Raw genomic sequence first — 18860 nt, 5'->3', positions numbered from 1 at the left:
TGAGATTTCGTCTTGGAGGGCAAGACAGGACATTAACGCTGCTGCAATTTGTGAAGGCGTTGGATATTTATGAAGGTTTGCCACATCAACTGATGCAAAATTACTTTAATCAATGTATATACTATGTTTCTTCTTTTAATCATTCAGAAGCATGGGTGGACATGAGCAATACCGCATATAGTGCAAGCAAGCAGACTTGTAGCAAGCTACGTACCTACAAGCACCGATGCGTCCAACGATTCATTTCAAGTACCATAAACTATCGAAAAGACAGTAGTGAAAAAGTCACCAACTTGGATATATGGTACATTCACGCGATAATGGATCACTCCCATGTTCATATCCCACGAATGATTCTCACTTTCCTCCTCGAAGAAAGGAAAAAGATTACACCAATCATGGGCGGCCATTTTGTAACCAGGATTGCCGAACATTTTTGAATCAACACAAGTGGGTTAGAGGAGAAACATATGATTGCCTTTGATAGAGTGAGTTATACAAGGGCGAACATTTTGATGAGGGGGTCGAACGGCCTTCTAACTAGGTATGAGGATCCAGTGAACAGGCAACCAGAACAACCCCAACAGCAACCAGATCCACAGCCGAATGTTGGAAGTAGTTCGGGTCCGGGAAATGATTGGGAGGCTTACATGGCGCGCCAGTTTTCAGATATGCGACTCCATAGTGATCAAAACACCCAAAAGGTAATTGATCACTACGATGCAGGTAACAGGGAGATGCAACATTACATTGATGTTGCGAATGATCGAACATGGTATACTCAAGCGGGGCAGCAAAATCAGCTTAATTGGATACATGAACAGACAGTGTCATACGCTGCAGATCCCGCTAACTATACCCCCTCTCCTTGGCCTGCATACGATCCTTGGGTTCCAATGGGTGATCCATATCCTGCGCCTTATCCTCCTCCTCCTAACCCGCCTACTGAAGACACTGCGGTCGTCCCTGCTCAAGGAACTTATCAGGGGTACAACCCCTCAATATTTCAGGACGACGACGCGGGAAATCAAAGCGAAGGTGGAGCTGGCCCAAGTAACTCATTTTGGGGATTTTCTGAAGATGACGTAATTTTTCCTGATGTGTGACAGGTTTGGTTGATGTTGGTTTATTTCAAAAACAATTTCTTTTCAAGTTTGGTGTGTAATAACTAGATAATATTTTGGATAATTATGATTTGAACAATTTAGATAATTGAAAGTGGGGTTTTTAGTACATGGAGTACACCCCCATTTATTTGTGTGAATCGTATGGTACCTTTGTTTGAATTGCTACAGGTGAACATTGTGCTATATGCTGCATTTTTACAAAGACTGGCAGTAAGTTTAGCACATACTTGATTGGTGATTGTTTTGTGGTTACAAGAAGCGGATGATGTTCTTATGCTGGCATTCAGTTCAGCGCCATCATCTCGTGAACTTCGGTTTTAAACCTTGAAAGTAATAAACTCTCTTACACTCTTTGACCCTCTTGAATTTAAATTTTTCTGATTTCATGTAACGAGGACGATACATGAACTCAAGTGTGGGGAGGAAGTTATAAATTCTTTCGGGTTTTTGATTTTAGTTAAAAAGGCTTAAAATGGTAAAAAATTTTAAACTTTTATCTTCATAAATTCAAATTTTGTTTAAAATTTGTAGATTTTAAAACTAGGTGTATACACCGAAATTATTATCACAAAACAAATTAAGAAACAACCAAATGATTGAGTTTGTCATATAAAAGATATAATCATCATGCTATACCACATTCTGGATGAAATGAAAGTCATCAAGTAATTTGTTGTTCTAACAATCTAATCCAATGCTCATCCATGTAATGATTGTGATGGAAGTCAAGTCTTCCAATATGACACACTTGCTAACTTATGTTAGAAGTCGTAGTTCAGAACAGCTGTAGGTTGACGAAAAATCTTGAAAAGTCATCTCTATCATCGGCTGGAAATCCACCTCACCTCAGCATCAAACAGGGTTTTTGGTGGTCAGACTTATCCTAACCATGAGATGGATCTGTCTCGTACAATGGGGGGCACAGTGCAAATTAGCTTTTAAGACTAATGAATCTAATCCCCAGATGGATGATCTCTGTAAAGATCAACCGCATCTATGTTGACCGCGGTTAACATACATATGCCATAACAAATTGAGGTGTGCAAACTCATGGTTCACCGATGATATTTGGACATGATATAGTTTCTTCTAAAACTTATGCTATTTTATGAACTATATTGTGTAAAACCATTTTTAGGACATCCGGTTTCAAGTTCCATGATACTTCAATCATGGGGGCGAGTAGCTTGCTAAGCGCCGACTGAGGCTTCGGTTTTCAGTTACCCTCAACCGGACTTTGAGGTTAAAACCGGAAAACTTGATTAGTGTAAAAACTAACATGAATAATTTTCAAAACATAAAAGGTTTTTAGCAAAGGTCCTAATTTCCCTAAGGATCCAAATTTTCAAGAAATGTGGACTTTAAAACCCACCTTTCGACTTTGGCGTGATTTCATTTCGCGTGTGTACTCCAAAGGTGTGTGTACTCAAAACGCGTGAGTTTGATTCGTGTGTGAAATAAGTGTGAGTGTATATATATTGTGACCCGAGTGTGATTTCCATATAGCGTGAGTTATTGTGTTACTAAATAACTTGTGTGTCTTGTGTATTATATCGAGAGAGTGTGAGTCCCATTTTTTTTTTTTGTGTTCTCATTTAAATAAGTGTGTTTACTGTAGTAAATTTCGATTTCTTGTAAGTCTTGCTTGAGGACAAGCAAGGTTTAAGTGTGGGGATTTTGATAACGCCAAAATTATACATGTTTATTGTCGTTATTTCGATCCAATGTTGTTCCATTTGTATGTAATTGTTATACGTATGTATTGTAATTCATGTACATTTGTAAAAAGTCCATTGTGAATGAATAAATGAAGACCAACAGTGAAAACAGAGTTAAAACGAAGATCGAATACGTAAAACAGCCCGAAATCACTGAAACAGGTCCAAATGCGGCGCATCTCTCTTAGATGCGGCGCATCTTTACACCAAATAACTCCCGACAGTTTCAGATGCGGAGCATGAAGACTTCTGGGCCAAAATAGCAACAGATGCGGCGCATCTGAGATGGATGCGGCGCATCTGTCCCAGATGCAGCGCATCTGTCCCAGATGCGGCACATCTGACCCCTTCCGACAGTCCTGAGTGCAGAATCGAGCTGGAATCTACTAAACGTAAAGAGATGCGGCGCATCCCAAAGAGATGCGGCGCATCTGGTCACTTTCTGGCCAAAATACCTAACTTTTGAGGCTATTTAATGAAGCAAATGGTTACTTACTTGAGGGACCTTCACTACTACGTTCTCACCCAGTTTTAAGATGATTTTCAAGGTCCAAGGAAGGCTGCAAGTTAATCTCCACTCTTTCAACATCAATATTAAGCTAGGATCGTTTATCGCAATTGGTACTATTGTTCTATATCTTTTTAACATGAATTCAACTTGTATTTACTGTTTCATTAGTTCTACTATAATTATGTTAGGCTAAAATCCTTGTGTGTTTGCTTCAATGTAAGATTTATGGCTTGGGATTGTTCTATACTTTGATGTTATGCTAGTTATACATATGTTTGATTGATTTAATTATCTAGTTCAACCGTAAGAACCATTGTTATGCATGTTTAGATCATTACTTCAATTATATAGATTGCAACCTATTAATGTGAGTTAACTAGGAAAACAATCTATACTTCAATACATCTAGTAATCTAGACGATTAGATACATACACTTAAGTGATTTTGTTATGTGTTTAATTCGGTAATTGAATAAGTTCCAAAGCAACATAGTTATGAAATTACCTCAAGTGATTGTTGTAATTAAGGTTTCACGTGAGTTTAACCGGGTTGAATCTAGTTAGTTAATCAATCTAAATCACCATGTTCTTTCAAGAAATCCATTGTTGTAATTATCTTTATATTCTAGTTCAATTATACGAGTTATGACTTGATTTATGTGAATTTATCAAAGGCTATAATTTCTACTTCAACACCTAGTGATCTAGACACCTATATGTGAATATAGGATGGTAATTGGATGATATTTAGGTTTTACAATCATGTAGTTTACTTAGAGTGATCTTTGTAAACTAGGTTTTATGTGAATTTAACCAAGAAAGAATCCTGTTGATTAAACATAGTTCTTAAGTTTATAGATATTGTGAAATTGATATAAACTACTCTATTGTAACTATCGCATAACGGTTTTAATTATAAAAGAACAATCCCTGTCATCTATCAAGCATAGAAGTAAACACCGCATTCTCATTATTGTCATTCATTATATTTATTTACTGTTTTGTTAAACAAAAACACAACTTCAAATATAAACCCCCTTTTTAGAATAATTAATCGTGGTAAAATCATTTAAACAAACTTCTCCCTGTGGATCGAACTGGTCAATTTACTTGCTAGTTACTACATGATCGGGTTTTAGTTGCATGTATTATGTGTTAATTATTAAGCATATTGTCTACATTTTAAAGGTTACGTCTTGACACATCACGAGCTCTTGAATATTCTCATCTCTCGATTTGAAATCAAGGAAACCGGACTCCGATATTTTGACGGAAGGATTTGGGTGCCTAGTTATGGGGACCTACGAAGCCTTATTTTAGATGAAGCCCATAAGTCACGATACTCGATTCACCCCGGTGCCAATAAGATGTACCACAACCTTAAACAACTATATTGGTGGCCGAACATCAAAAGGGACGTAGCTACTTATGTTTCCAAGTGTTTGAGATGTTCCAAAGGCAAAGCCGAACACCAGAGACCGTCCGGACTACTTCAACAACCCGAAATCCCGCAATGGAAGTGGGAAAGAATAACAATGGATTTTATCACCAAACTACCAAAAATGACGGGCGGTTATGATACCATTTGGGTTATTGTTGACCGTCTCACCAAATTCGCACACTTTCTCGCTATGAAAGAAACCGACAAAATGGAGAAACTTGCACAACTTTACATAAAGGAGATCGTAGCTCGACACGGTATACCTTTATCGATTATCTCCGACCGAGATGGCCGTTTTGTTTCTAGATTTTGGCGTACCTTGTAAGAAGCGTTGGGAACGCGTTTAGACATGAGCACAGCATATCATCCCCAAACCGATGGACAAAGCGAACGCACAATTCAAACCTTGAAGGACATGTTACGAGCTTGCGTGGTGGATTTTGGAAAAGCTTGGGACAAGCACTTACCTCTCGCAGAGTTCTCTTACAACAATAGTTATCACGCGAGTATTAAAGCCGCCCCATTCGAAGTGTTATATGGCCGAAAATGCCGTTCTCCTCTTTGTTGGGCCGAAGTAGGCGACGTACAAATCACCGGACCCGAACTCATTCACGAAACCACCGAGAAGATCGTTCAAATCCGAGATAGGCTTCGAACGGCCCGGAGTCGTCAAAAGTGCTATACCGATAAAAGACGCAACGACCTTGAATTTCAAGTCGGTGACCGCGTAATGTTAAAAGTCACACCTTGGAAAGGTGTAATCCGTTTTGCGAAACGCGGGAAGCTAAATCCGCGGTATATTGGTCCTTTCGAAATTTTGGAGCGTATTGGAACCGTTGCTTATCGTTTAGATCTTCCGCCTCAATTGAACTCCGTCCATCCTACCTTCCATGTATCTAACTTGAAAAAGTGTCTTGCCGAACCCGATATCGTCATCCCTCTCGAGGAACTTACTATTGATGACAAACTTCATTTTGTGGAGGAACCGGTTGAAATTGTGGACACCTCCGTCAAGACATTGAAACAAAGCCGAATTTCGATTGTTAAAGTCCGTTGGAACGCCAAAAGGGGACCCGAGTTTACTTGGAAAAGGCAAGATCAAATGCAAAAGAAATACCCTCATTTATTCCCGTTTCCGGAAACGCGAAATTCCGAGGAAGAAACAACGACTACTACGCCTACTTAAATTTCGGGACGAAATTTCTTTTAAGGAGTAGGTAATGTAACATCCCGCCTTTTTCCGTTTACTTTTCCGTTTAACTATTTAAATCCCGTTATATGTTTATAACATCTCCCGTCAATACGCGTTTTAAAAATATTTCGTTTAGGTAATTCACTCACCCGCAACCGAACTTGAGGGACTAGTTTCGCCAAAGTGCCAAAGAGGTGACTAGCATTTGACTAGTCAACCCCTTCCTCCCACCTTTTTCATTTCATTTCTCTTTTTCTTTACTACTTTCCAATTTTCTCTCAAACTCCATATCAAAGAATCATCATCTAAATTCAAGCTAGCGGGTGTCTTGCAAAACAAATTACATATTTGGAATCCTTGCAACTTCCTCTTCGATTCCATACCGACTTCATCAAGTTTGGGTAACTTTCTAAAATCACTAGATTTTGTGTTCTTGATATTTTGAACGTATAAAGTTGTTAATTAGTGTCTATGGCTCAAGTCTAACATGAATATATGATATATATGCTCGATTTCGTTATTTGAAGTAACTAGCTTGAGTATGAACTTTGGTGTGTTTGATTTGGTGATTTGGTTGTTTAAATGTTGTTAAATGTTATGAATGCACGTATTAAATGTGTTCCTAGTATCACTAGCTCCAATTTGATGTATAGGTTGCTTGAGAAAACTCCATAAACTTGATTAGTGATTTTGGTGAAATTGGGTTAGGGTTTGATAAGCTTGAAATGAATATTTGATGCATTGAATGCCATGAATTATTGTTAGTAAGTAGTTAGTTGTATTGTATGCTCGATTACCTACAAAACGGCATGTTGTATGTATGCATTAAATGCCCAAATCATAAATGTGCACTTATCAAATTTGAGTATTAAATGCGTGCATTAATTGATCATTTACTTTGGAAAGCCGATTGTTACAAATAACGTTTTTGGTTGGTAAAATGTATTTAGTTGTGTTCCTTGTCAAATTACCTTTCTAACGATATAAGATACGAGTTCTAAGTATTAGCGGTTTGCGAGTTATGCTTGAAAGTGTTTGGAATTGAGAGTTGGACATTTGAGACTGACCAGGTACCAGCTCCCGTGTATTGTCGCGGCGCGACAATCCTGGGTCGCGGCGCGGCCTAAGCCGTGGTCAGGTTCTGACCTCTCAAATTATGAAAAATGTTTGGCACCCTATGGACCTCCGATTCACATGAGACTTGTGCTAACATGTTTATATATGAATAAAAACCTCAGAAAAATAGTTCGGGACCTGACCCGAACGTGTTGACTTTTTCGTTGACTTTGACCGACCAAAGTTTGACTTTTTGTCAAAATTAACCAAATGATTATGCAACCTTCCTAACTTGTTTCTATACTTGTATCTTGCATGAAATTTGACAATTTGATTTCACATGCTACATAATCGAGTCGTAACGAGCCATAGGACTAATTGAACATCTTTGACCTATCGTGTTTACCGTTATTGATACGACCTATTTGTTTAGGTCAAGACTAGCACTACCCTTCGCACACCTTACCTTGTGAAGTATTTTTCATACGTGCACTCAAGGTGAGATCATAGTCCCATCTTTCAAACAACTTTTATGCTTTAAACTATGGGATGAGAAACATATACGTATCATACTTTTATACATTGAACACAAGTACGAAAACGAACATTCCACGCACGGGTTTGAATGAAAATCCTCAATTCAATTATCATTAGTTACTCTTGCAGGGTGTAAACGTGAACTTATATTATGTGATCACATGGGCTTGCCGAGCCTCATTCGGACGGTTCGCTACCGTTAGTGGATGAAATATATTTTCGGGTCTAGTGTATGTTCTAACACTACGCAAAGGGTGCAAAACAGTTAAGTTTGATAATTGGGTGCCCGCGAAACAAATAACAAACTTTGGAATGCAAATGATTTTGATTTTCATATTATATTAAATCTTGTGGTTCAAATGCAACGTTTACTAAAACACCTATGATTTCACCAACGTTTCGTTGACAGTTTTCTATATGTTTTCTCAGGTCCTTGAAAGCTACTTGATACATGCTTCCGCACTCTTTTTGATACTTGCTTGGATGTCGTGTATACATGCATAGTTGGAGCGTCTTTTGACTACTTTAAATTTTGTCACATGGGTTTCATTCGTACGTTAAACTTTGTAATGTAACTAGTCTTTTGACTACATTTGTAAACTTGAAACATCCTTTTGCTTATGAAATGAATGCGACATGTTTTGGTCAAACGTCATGATTAAAGACTTATGACCATGTAACGGGACCTAAGTAGTCGGCGCCGTCAAACATGATTTGGTCGGGTCGCTACAGTTTGAGTACGTTCCGATGAGTCACCGGAAGCCATGATACTGTTAACCTTGAGAGATGATGCTGATTACGTAAGATGAGTAGCAGACAATGGTTACGTAACGTAGTGATCCTAGAATGATAATTAGGGTTAGTATATATAGGCAAACCCTAATTCTAGAATCGTCTAAGATAATGATAATCTCGTCCATAACTAACTCCCCCGAATCACGGATATAATTATGGAAAACATATTTACTTGATGACCAAGTAACTGCCGTACCGGGGACAAAGGCATTCGATACGAATCCGCATACCGCATGCCGCATACAAGTGCACGCATACGCATGCTAGCGAGTCGCGGTATCATTGCGCATGCGGGTTGCGATATCATTAGAAAATGATGGACTCTTGGACTTATATGTTGTACATGTTGTTACACTATACGATTTATCAATTCTGTCAAGCAACAATCGTCGTCATATTTAATTAATCATCATCAGGGCCGGTCGAACTTTTGTCAAAATTTTTGCATGCCCCGGGCGTAATGATTGTAAAATGCCCCCAACAGTTACGCAAACATATATCTTTATGAGGTTTAAATTATGAGTATTAATAATTTTTTTTGAAATGATGCCCCTAACCACGTGATGCCCCGGGCCGTCGCCCGCTTCGCCCATAGCCTTAGCCGGCCCTGCCTTAGCCGGCCCTGATCATCATCATCATCTTCATCCGAATACGAATCCTTCAACAAATCATCGACAACAACCCTTTCATATCAAATAACGTTTATCACATACATCTTTTACATTTCAATTGTTTACTTTTTATAATGAACTTTATAAAAGGTAGAACTGTGATAATGGAATAGATTTCATAGATCCCGTATTATTATCTTTTGAGTGGAAGAGTGTGGAGTATTATTGAAGCGAGCATCGATCCCCTCGTTATCTCTATTTATGTTTAAGTTAAAGGTGTAATTGTTAGTCAAATCACGTGCCTTCCAAATGCAATCGCCTTAGAGTATGACGTACGTTTAGTGACTTAACAATGTTAACGATGTTTAAGAATCAAATACTCCGTAGTATAAGTGTGGACTCATGGGGACCAAAATAGAAATCTGTGAAAAGTACAAGGCCTTCACATGAGACTTGTGCTAACATGTTTATTAAGTAATCATTATTTTTGACTTGGTTTTTTAATCTAATAAGCCTGGTTTTTTTAACTAACCCCCATCCAAAATTAGGGTTCTGAGTTGATGCAATCCCTATCCTATCCCTATATAATATCAACCCTAAATCACATCAGCCTCCATCATCTAGCAGCCACTTTACAAATCACACACTCATCCAACCTATTTTGTGTTTATTTAAGAATTGTATTTGTATTAGTTGTATTTTAAATTTAAGTTGCCTCTTCTTTCAGCTACAAGGGGCAGAGATCATACGATCGATTTCTTGGTGGCTTTGTTCTGGGGGCACAAATCAATTCCATAAATTAGGGTTTTTAATTCCATCTCAGATCTGTGTTTTATACAATCTCATATGGGTGCCCTTTTTTTGGTACAATTAAATAAATTTCTAATCTTTCTTATTTATTTAATTTAATGTATTTGCCTCACCTTTCGGCTGCAAGTGCATAGATATTTAATTATATCATTAATATTCTTGCTGGCTTTGTTCTATAGGCATATATAATTTCATTGTGAGGGTAATTAATTTATACCTTGATTTTTGTATTTCTTACTGATCATGGTTTTGCTTTCCTCTGGCATATATAATTTTATTGAAATTAAATGTAATAAATTTTTGACCAAATAAATTGATATTTATCTAAATCTGTAATCTTTATACTATAATCTGCATGTAGCACCCCGGGCTTATCGGAAACAATCAATTGAATGAAGAAGAAAGCCCCAATGCTCGTGCTACATTCTGACGTCATGTGTTACAGTTCAGCCTTTTGTACCTAATTTTAATGGCCGCTTCTGTGTCTCATCGGCGGCTAAAATCTGTTTTTAATCAATTAATTTGTTTATTTAATTAATGCCTTAACACACCTTAAGCCTTTTTCCTCAGTTATTTGAATTGGATTAAGGTCTAGTCATGGAGGCATATAGTTAACCCTAGGCGCTGTTCACGTGGAGGTTTACTTTTTATGTTTTTCTTCTTAAAAACAGTCGCTAAAATATTATATTAATTAATTTGATTTAATTGGCAATGATTTGATATTATCCGCGCTTCTGAGAGTAATCTGTGAAGTACAGGATACAAAATGGTTGAATTTCTTAATATGAGCCGAATTATTTTACATTAAATTAGTATTAATTTAATTTTATAGTTCTAAGATGATTGTTAATTGCAGTGATGATTAAATTACAGCTTAATGCCAGTTCTGCTTCTGAATATAAATTAGTATTAATTTAATTTTATAGTTCTAAGATGATTGTTAATTGCAGTGATGATTAAATTACAGCTTAATGCCAGTTCTGCTTCTGATTATTCATGATTGATAGAGCTGTTGTTTATTCTGAGCATTTATTTCTAAAAAAACCAGTTGAATTTCTAAAAAATGTTAATTGGCTTATGAGGATATAATCCGTTTTAATGAGGTACGTGGATCCAAGACCCCGTTTTACAGGGAGAACCACTTGGTTGAAGCTGTATTTCATCTGATTTTACTGGATTTTACTGAGGCTTTATTTATTTTGCCTTTTGTGATTTTGAATGATACGTATACCTTGAAATTATATTTAATCATATTTCATACTTGAGTTTAAACAATACTCTGAAACATGAAAAATTTGCAGATGCTAAACGAGACTGAACAAAGCAGCATGATATTTGACAGTTAGATGGTCGGTTAAGATTTGTGTATGTGTTTATTGTCATGTAAAAAATATTTTGGATCAGTTGAATTCGTGATCAGTTACATATTGTTGCACGTATATGATGGAGATTGTTGTTTTTATTTTTGTATTCTAATTGCTTTTTTATTGCCTCTTCGTTGTGGTTTAGCGCGCTCTCTTCATGGCTATCAATATTTTTTCAGTCTTTGTTGGTGATGGATATGTGTATCTTTTTGTTTTGTATGTCGTTTGTTTTGTATCTCGTTAGTTATAGTTGTGAGATACGGATTATCTCATACGAGTACATGGACAAGCCTTGTGGTACACAAAACATCTTAGGCCCATATAAAAATCAACCTCAGACCGGACGTGCAAGCCTGTGTCCCAAACCAAACGTGTCATAACAATAATTCCCGGTTGTAAAACCAAATGCTGAATTGGTGCGACAGTGCTTGTAGCATAGTTTAGTTCACGAAAAATGGAGGTCCAACATAAAAACTTGCCTCTGAATGTAGTATTGTTTTGTCCGATCCACAAAGTCCAAATTGTAAACCGGATCGGTTAACTGTCCAAATTTAAATTTGAGGAAAAAAAGTCTAGATGCCATAAATTAAGTCGTTAATTGTAACATTTTTCGTATACGTTCTTATATAAATGTTGGTTAATACTTAACATATTTTCCTACATCTTGATATATACGCTAATCATGATCATTTGTTTGTTATCTAATGGATCTTTCTGTTTTAATACTCTGATGAGAGAATGTTTAGTAATACGGAGTAGATTAAATGACAAAGGTATTGCTAAACTATATAGATTTTTTTCTGGATAGATATGCAGATTTAAAAATTTATGGAACACGTGAAGTATTTCTTTAAATGAAAAGATATGTACGCGTGAAAAGTGATGGAAATGATAGTACTTGCACTTAATTTTTTTTTTCACTAGATGAACCACAACCGGTCTACTGTTTTCATGCTTATAACAATGTTTTTTCTAGCTGAGCATTTTGTAACACGTAATGTATAAAAAAGTAAGTTTGGGAACAATCATATCATATGAGAATCGATACTTTCACCACTATGGAAGTAGCAATTTGATACGGTGTCATGTCTGTCATTTCACAGTTTCTGTCAGAGTTTGTTTCATTCTTGTGAGAGTTTGGTTCGAAAATTTAAAATTCTGAATTATTTAAAATTCCGGGATTTGAAATTCTATCATCTATTTGGTTGGAGGATTTGAAATCCCTCAATAGGCATCCAATCAACAGGAGTTTTGATCAATATTAATATTACCTTTACGTTTTACATTTGTTTATTTATTTTTTATGTTTACGCTAAATGAATTTTTTTAATGCAAATCTAAATATTGATCACGAAACTAAGAACTGAAACACGAAATGTGTAACTAAAAACTTAAACGCACATCTAAAAGCTGAAACTCGGACGTGAAAACTAAGACATGAAATGCGATACCGAAAACTTAAATACGAGTCTTAAAGATGAAACCCGAAACTGAATATTGTAACGCGAAACTCAAAACTAAAACGTGAAAATAAAAATTGAAAACTAAAATGCGAAACTGAAATTTGAAATGCAAAACCAAAAACTGAAACATGAAACCGAAAACTAAAATATAGGATATAGATATCATTCACCAACACAGGATTTTGAGAACCTTCATCAATGGGATTTCATGAGATTTGAAATGCAAATCACTCTAACCAAATCTTCAAATCAAACATAAGATTTCATCGAATTTGAAATGCAAATTCATTCAAATCCAACGAACCAAATGCCCCGTTAGTTTATTCGTAAGACTTATTTCAATTATCATTATCATTGTTTAACAAGGTTTTTCTGAATATATTTTTATATATTACTACGTATATATTTAGGTGAACTACGCACGTATTTAGTAAATGGTCCGGAGTAGTTTGGTTAACCACCTTGGTCGAGGCGTACAACCTCCAATCACAAGTCTGCACATGCCAACGGGGATGCGGATAGATTTGGTTTTACACATTTTGTTGTCTACTCGTATATAAATATAAATATAAATATAAATTTACAAATTAAATTTTATATATGTAGATGGTTAAGATGAATGGTAATATATAAATATAAATATCACGTCGTCATGCTATTAATATGAGCTGGAAATTTTGTACCGGATTTGATTTTACTATCATGCAACATCAGTTCATCATACTATACTATCCGATTAACGGAACTACTTATTGACTGGCTTTACAGTTTACAGTTACACCATATATGATCAACACCAATTAGTCATGACTCATGAGTATTAAACAATTGATTGTAATTGATTTATAAGTTTACAAGTCTTTACACAAGTACAACTTCATATAATGGTACAAGTCTTTAAAAAATCAAGTCTTCACAAGTTGTAAAAAAGTATCTCGTGGAAGCACAAAGTACAACTTTATATAATGGTACATACTAGAAAAAAAATTCGATAGCGCATTGCTGCAGTTGTATTCAACGCGCGCTCGAATTTGGATATATGTTATTTGGTACCTAATATATCTAATAGATTGAATTGTTTGTTGTACGTGTATGTATATGTATGAAATATGACCCGAAATATTTAGTGTTTTTTTAACGATTTCCGTTTCGCGCGTAGTTAGTCCCGTTGTGTTCGTCAGATTTTTTCAAGTTGAACAGTGGCCTCGAAAAAATTTAACTCGCACTGAGCGAGAAGATAGAGCCCGTTAAAAATTCGGGTGAAATTAGTTTCTTTTATTTTAATAAAATTATATATTTGCGCTTTCTACCCCTGAAAAAAATGTAAACTCGAGGGGGCGTTGTGTAAGTTAAGCCAAAGTTGAAGGACCGGTTGTAGTGTGAACGCAAACTGAAAATGACAATTCGATATAACTGAAACGACGGATTCCGCCACGCCTTTTAGTAACCGTGAACGCAAACTGAAAATGACAATTCGATATAACTGAAACGACGGATTCCGCCACGCCTTTTAGTATATAGGGATAACTAGGAAAATACCGGCCCGCGCGATGCGGGAGTCTTTCGAGTTGCATATTCATATTTAACATAGCGTTACGTATTTACATAATTAAAAATGTGTTGTTACGGGTATGGTTGGAAACACGTGGTAAGTATCTATGCATAATAGACTCCACGTTTTTAGTGCCGAAAAAACCGCATAAAAAGGGATCGATGTGGTTAGTTTGGATATGCCTGTATGTAAATGTATAAAACATCTTCCGAAATAGTTAGCGCTTTTTAAAAACAGTCCATTTCGCGCGTACCTAGTTTCGTTGTGTTCGTAAAATTATTTCGAGTTGAAGGGTGAATTCGATAAAATTCAAATCGAAACGAGCGGGAAGATGATGAACTTTTAAAATTTGAGTGAAGTTTGTTTAAGTTTCCAATTAAATAATAATTTTACGAGTTTCACCCCTGGAAAATTGACATGTTTAACATTGTTTGGGGTGGGGTTTTGTAAGTTTTTTGGTTTTGTCGTTTAATAATGGTGGGGAGGCCCAAACGACAAGATTTCGGACCTCTTTTAGTATGTAGGATAAATAAATAAATAAGTAAATAAATTACGACATACATTACCATTATATTTGTGATGACCCGTCCTAATCCATCCGGACGAATTCCATATCGATTACAAACGATTCACAACAGTTGATTACATCGCGAGGTACTTGACCTCTATATGATACATTTTACAAACATTGCATTCGTTTTTGAAAAGTCAAACTTTCTTTACAACGAAATTTGACGTCATGCATACCATTTCATAATACATCCAACTATAATTGACTTAATAATAATCTTGATGAACTCAACGACTCGAATGCAACGTCTTTCGAAATATATCATGAATGACTCCAAGTAATATCTTTAAAGTGAGTAAATGCACAGCGGAAGATTTCTTTCATACCTGAGAATAAACATGCTTTCAAGTGTCAACCAAAAGGTTGGTGAGTTCATTAGTTTAACATAAATAATCATTTCATAATTTTAATAGACCACAAGATTTCATATTTCCATTTCTCATAAACATACGTCCCATGTATAGAGACAAAAATATCATTCATATGGATTGAACACCTGGTAACCGACATTCACAATATGCATATAAGAATATCCCCATCATTCCGGGATCCTCCTTCGGACATGATATAAATTTCGAAGTACTAAAGCATCCGGTACTTTGGATGGGGCTTGTTGGGTCCGATAGATCTATTTTTAGGATTCGCGTCAATTAGGGTGTCTGTTCCCTAATTCTTAGATTACCAGACTAAAAAGGGGCATATTCGGTTTAATAATCCAGCCATAGAATGTATTTTCATTTACTTGTGTCTATTTTGTAAAACAGTTATAAAAATTGCGCATGTATTCTCAGCCCAAAAATATAAAGGGTAAAAAGGAAAATGAAACTCACCATACTGTATTTTGTAGTAAAAATACATATGACGACATTGAACAATGCAGGGTTGGTCTCAGATTCACGAACCTATCATTTGTATATATATATTAAAACATATAATCGAAATCGAGCAAATTTATATATTTTTAGTTATGTTTAGTTCAATATTTATATGTACATTTATTCATACTTATAATATATTATAATTGCTTATTTGATATATATTTAAATTAGTTAATGTTATATTAATGTCAATAATATTAAGTGATGTTAGTATAATTATGTAACAAATATAATTTTATATAAATTTCTTTCGTTTGCAAAATAATAGTTATAATAATAATAATACTAGAATAAGGATAATAATAATGATTATAATACTAGTATCAATGATGATAGTAATAGTAACAATTTAAAAAAATAAATATAATATTAGTTTTAATAATAATTTTAGTTATACTATTAATATTGTTAATGTTTAAATGATAATTCTAATAACAATACTTAACAATATTGTTAGTAATAATGATAGTACTAATTTTAAATAAAAAAAATGACAGATTTCAACCAAAATGATACCTTTAGTAATGATACTAATAATACTACTTAACATGGTAAAGTTAATATTATTAGTGATACTTAATACACTATTAATGATAATTTCAGCATGATAGTTGTAATAATACTTATCTTAACATTAAATATAATAACATCCAGTTTTGTAATTATAATTCTAACAATAATAATATTTAATATTTGTATTAGTAATAATGATAACAATAATACTAATCCTAATAATAATATCTAATCTCAATAATAATAATAATAATAATAATAATCATAATAATCATAATAATAATAATAATAATAATAATAATAATAATAATAATAATAATAATAATAATAATAATAATAATAATAATAATAAATAAATAAATAAATAAATAAAATAAAAATAATAATAATAATAATAATTTTAGGAAAACTACCTCATCATAATTGGCTCAAAAAGATGTATATTGACCCTGCCAAGGTTCGAACCCGAGACCCCTCGCTCACCCGCTAACACTCTAAACCCTTGCTCCACTTCCATTTTTTTCTGATTTAAACTCACAGAAATAATATATATCCCGTATATCTAATTCTCCCTTCTTCTTCTTCTTTCCTCAAAACACACGACCCAAATCAATTTGCAAATCATATAAACAATTTATATGTTGTCTTTAAATTATAAAACCGAAACATAAATCAATTAGATGTGTTTGGAATTAATTAAAACAAAAAAAAAAAAAATTTTTTTTGTAACATCGAGCTTATGAACTCGATGGAACTCATGGTTTGATTTTTAATTCTAGGACGTTTTAGAAAAAAAGTTCAACATGAAAATGGTTCTAATCCTTACCTATAAACTTTCTGTAATCTTAATTGAAGCTAAAACATCTTCTTGAATTCGAATTTGATGATGAACAGCTCGTTGACTTTTTAATCTCAAAAGTTTGACTCGAAAATTCGTAGTTGTTAAGATGAATTGGAAGCCGAGATTTTGTAAGTAGATTGAGTAAAGGATTCCTATCACTTCTGCTATTTTAGTTTTGGCTAATTGTTTCGAAATTGAATTAAGAGAAAAAAAAAACTTTGAAGCTTACAGCGAGAATGAGAAAAGAAAAAAAAAATAAATAAATAAATAAAATAAACGGTGCTCTCTAATTCTCCATCTGGTTTTCTGTTTCAACTTGTAGTGTTCCAATTATTAGAAATCAAATAGCTGTACAAAAGTTGGGAGTGATTGACACTGTCTCACGAGCGAACAGAAGGTTGAAAAAAAATAGAAGAAAAATAAAGCTGATAGAGATGGGGAATAAATTATAGGCGTAATTTTTGTATCTAAACTCTACATATCTGCCCTTTTATATATTATCTTAATATTTAATAACATATTAATAATAGTAATACATTTAGTATTATGAATACTGATAATAAAATAATACTAATAACATAAAAATAATAGTAGTACAATATTATTAATAATGACATAAATAATAATAACAATAATAATAATAATAACAAAATTAATAATAATAATAATAATAATACTTTAATTAATAATAATAATGATATTAATAAATGATAACACTATTAATATAATAAATTATGCTAATCAACTTTCATATTTAAATTAATAATACCGATATCAATAATAATAATGAAAGTAATTATTATTAATAAAGATAACAATTTAACTGTGTTAATTTCCTATCTATATAATATCTATATATATATATATATATATATATATATATATATATATATATATATATATATATATATATATATATATATATATATATATATATAATACTGATATTAGTTATTAATATTTGTGGTCATAATAATGAAGTAATAATATTACTATAACAATTATATTTTAACTTATTATTATTATTTATGTAAAACTTCATAATCACATATTATGTTCTATAATCACTTTTATTAAGAATTTCTTATTTATAAATTGTTTATACATATAATGCAATATACATAACATGATTGTACATAAAAATCATCTATATTCAACTTAAACTACACTTACTTATTTTTGTAGCTTATTTTACATATTTACTTTTTGTTAATATTGAAAATTTTAAATTATTATTTGTATTTACATATATATATATATATATATATATATATATATATATATATATATATATATATATATATATATATATATTTATATATATTTATTTGCTTATACAGTTCGTGAATCGTCGGGGATATTCAAGGTCAAATGTATACGTGAACACAGTTCCAAAGTTTCTGAGACTCGACATTTTAGACTTTGCTTATCGTATCGAAATCATATAAAAATTAAGTTTAAATTTGGTTGGAAATTCCCGAGTCATCACAATATTATACCTATATCTAAAAGACATAGGGGTAATGAATAGTACCCAAAGGGAATTTTCGGCTTTAATCATGTATATTTCGACCATAGGGTTATTATGCCTGTTCAATGGTCCGGCTACCGTGAATAACCCTGGCCGACATGATGATGTCGGCGGGGTGGCCAAGTGATTAAGTCCACCTTTGATAACGATCGTCGATCAGAAGGCCCCAAGTAAGGTCGTAGGTGTTAGTTAATGAGAAACTAACCGGTTGACCTTGAGAAGATGCTAGATGATGCTGGTTACGTAAGACGTGTAGTAGATGATGGTTACGTAATGTGATTGTGTGATTGATGATAATAAGGGTTTGTATATATAGGCAAACCCTAATTATAGAATCATCTAAGATAAT

At 33.7% G+C, this 18860-nt stretch overlaps 1 long non-coding RNA gene and 3 other non-coding genes across 4 annotated transcripts; all 4 read left to right on the top strand.

The window, feature by feature from the left end:
• Window positions 1-9534: 9534 nt before the first annotated feature.
• LOC139850293 (uncharacterized) lies at window positions 9535-11221 on the top strand. Its single transcript, XR_011759988.1, has 2 exons — window positions 9535-9852; window positions 11100-11221. It is a non-coding gene; the product is annotated as an uncharacterized lncRNA (long non-coding RNA).
• LOC139850970 (small nucleolar RNA snoR134) lies at window positions 10150-10302 on the top strand. The gene has a single exon (XR_011760341.1). It is a non-coding gene; the product is annotated as a small nucleolar RNA snoR134 (small nucleolar RNA).
• Window positions 10505-10590, top strand: LOC139850967 (small nucleolar RNA U36a). Its single transcript, XR_011760338.1, has one exon. It is a non-coding gene; the product is annotated as a small nucleolar RNA U36a (small nucleolar RNA).
• On the top strand, window positions 10740-10830 carry LOC139850960 (small nucleolar RNA Z223). Its single transcript, XR_011760332.1, has one exon. It is a non-coding gene; the product is annotated as a small nucleolar RNA Z223 (small nucleolar RNA).
• Window positions 11222-18860: the final 7639 nt, after the last annotated feature.

This window comes from Rutidosis leptorrhynchoides, chromosome 5 (assembly GCF_046630445.1).
Source record: "Rutidosis leptorrhynchoides isolate AG116_Rl617_1_P2 chromosome 5, CSIRO_AGI_Rlap_v1, whole genome shotgun sequence".
Lineage (NCBI taxonomy): Eukaryota > Viridiplantae > Streptophyta > Magnoliopsida > Asterales > Asteraceae > Rutidosis > Rutidosis leptorrhynchoides.
Note: the sequence above shows the minus strand (reverse complement) of the source record. Positions and strands in the feature narration are given on the sequence as shown.